Below are 2,515 nucleotides of genomic sequence, written 5' to 3'. Positions count from 1 at the left end.
ATGTGAGGAGTTGAAATCTGGTATCTGACCACTGGGTACACTGGCTCCTGGATCTCCAAGGAGGGGCAAATTCAACCACTGTGTGAGTCTGCCCAGCAGGTGCTACCGCGAGATCTGCAGATTTCTCTTCTTTGTTTGGGGTTTGGAGATTTTGGAGCTCTCTGACCCAGCTGCAGTTTGTTAGGTTTGGCTGCCAAAGGGCAGGTTATTCATTTGCGCTGCTGTGCACAGTTTGGGTGGGGTTGTAAATTGAGTGGGGCGGGGTCTCAGAGAATCACTGGGGCGGAGCAAACAGAGATGGCTGTCGTTAGCCATCTCTGCGACTCCGCGCCTCTCTGCACGCATCTCTGCATCTCAGTGTCTCCACATCCCCGAGTCCCTGAGTCCCGCACCCCCACAGTAACAATGATCCCTGCGAGCAGTTTTGCAAGAAAGCCACCCTTGCTTTCTGACCCGATGCCAAACAGTCCAATTTCTCCCCGTAGGAGTCTGGGTCCCTAGAGTCTCTCCAGAAATGAGTTCAGTGCATTTGGGAGCTTGTATCTCCCTATTGAAAAAAACTGGGCACCCAGGTGCAGCCCGGTTCGCACGCCTCCGTACCTCTGCTCTTGGCACCTCCGCACCTCCTACCCAGCCTCAATGCGCTTTTTTCTTTCCTTCTAGTTGTAGAACTTCCACTCAGCCAGCTTTCCCATGGTTCTGGATGATTGCCGTTTTGTCTTTTAGTTGTAGTTTTAATGTGGTTGTGGGGGGCGACACGTACAGGTATATACCTTATGCCGCCATCTTGGTTGTTCCCAAGACTTCCTTTTTGATTCATGTTTGGATACTTACCTGTTATGGTTCTGTTATTGATCACTAGTTTGATTCCATTGTGATCAGAAAATACACTCTGAATAATTTAAAATATTTTAATTTTATTTTTTATTTTTGTGGACCTAGAGTATGGTCTATCTTGGTATACATTCCTGGGCACTTATAAAGAATGTGTATTCTATTATTAGGTGGAGTTTTAGATACTTAGGTAGATAAATAGATAGATAGATTAGATTAACCTGTTGTTTAATATTGCTGTTGAATTTTCTATATATTTATTGATTTTCTGTCTAGGTGTTTTGTCCATTGGTGAGCAAGGAATATTGGAGTCTCCAACTATAATTTTTTATTTGTCTATTTCTCCTTTCAGTTCTACCAATGTGTGCTTTGCATATTTTACAGTTCTGTTGTTTGTTGCATACATGTTAATTGCTGTGTTTTCTTTATGGATTGAGCCTTTTATAATTATACAATGTCCTTTTCTGTCTTTCTTAATTTTATTTTCTCTTAGTGTACTTTATCTGATATGAACATAGTTATTCTTGCTTCCTTTTGCTTAATATGCTCATGTTATATCTTTTTTCTCTTCTTTTTTTAAAACTCTTTCTATCATTGTATTTGAAGTGTGAAGTGATTATTGTATAGATAGAAATGAACTAAGTCATCTTTTAAAATGTACTTTATCAATCTTGGTCTTTTAATTTTAAACTGTGTTCTGAACATTTTAATTTATTAATATATTACAGCTTAAACCTGCCACTTTAATTTTAATTTATCTTTGTTTTTTCAGTTTTTTTGTTTTGCTGTTTTATTTTTTTCTTTCTTTGCATTACATGAACATACTTTAGAATTCTAAGTCTATTTATACATAGTTTTGACTATATCTCTTTTTACAGCATTAGTAGTCATTAAGTATTACTTTATATATACAAAACTTATCAATCTATTGTCATGCTACCAGTTTATTTTACGCCATTTAAAATATATTTGTCTTAAATATTTCCTTCACACACTGCATCAGAACCACATCAGATAATGTAACAATTTTTGTTTAAAACATAACATATCATCTTAAAATATCAAGAGAAGGAAGACATTCTAATTTATCCATATTTTGATTATATATTTTTTTCTTCCTAATGTTCTAAGATTCTTTCTTTGGACATTTTCTTCTCTGTTTAGAGAACTCCATTTAGCCACTATTTTAGAGTTGGTCTGATGACAAATTTTTTTAAGTTGCCCTTACCTAGAATGTCCTGATTTTCCTCTTGTTCCTAAAGGATATTTTTACACTGAATATAAAATTCTGAATTGCTTTTTACCCTAGCACTTGAAAAATATGGTGTTACTTCCTTCTGACCTTCACAGTTTCTAATCAGAAATCCACCATCATTTGAATTGTTTTTTTTTAAATATATTTTATTGATTTTTTACAGAGAGGAAGGGAAAGAGATAGAGAGTTAGAAACATCGATGAGAGAGAAACATCGATCAGCCACCTCCTGCACATCTCCTACTGGGGATGTGCCCGCAACCCAGGTACATGCCCTTGACCGGAATCGAACCCGGGACCTTTCAGTCCGCAGGCCGACGCTCTATCCACTGAGCCAAACCGGTTTTGGCTGAATTGTTTAAACTTAAAGTTAATTTTCAATTTATCTTTTTCTGTTTCAATATTTTTTCTTTCTCTTTAATTTTAA

This window comes from Myotis brandtii, unplaced genomic scaffold, assembly GCF_000412655.1.
Source record: "Myotis brandtii unplaced genomic scaffold, ASM41265v1 scaffold839, whole genome shotgun sequence".
In the NCBI taxonomy this organism is placed as follows: domain Eukaryota; kingdom Metazoa; phylum Chordata; class Mammalia; order Chiroptera; family Vespertilionidae; genus Myotis; species Myotis brandtii.
The sequence above is the reverse complement of the archived record's forward strand: the minus strand, read 5'-3'. Positions refer to the sequence as shown.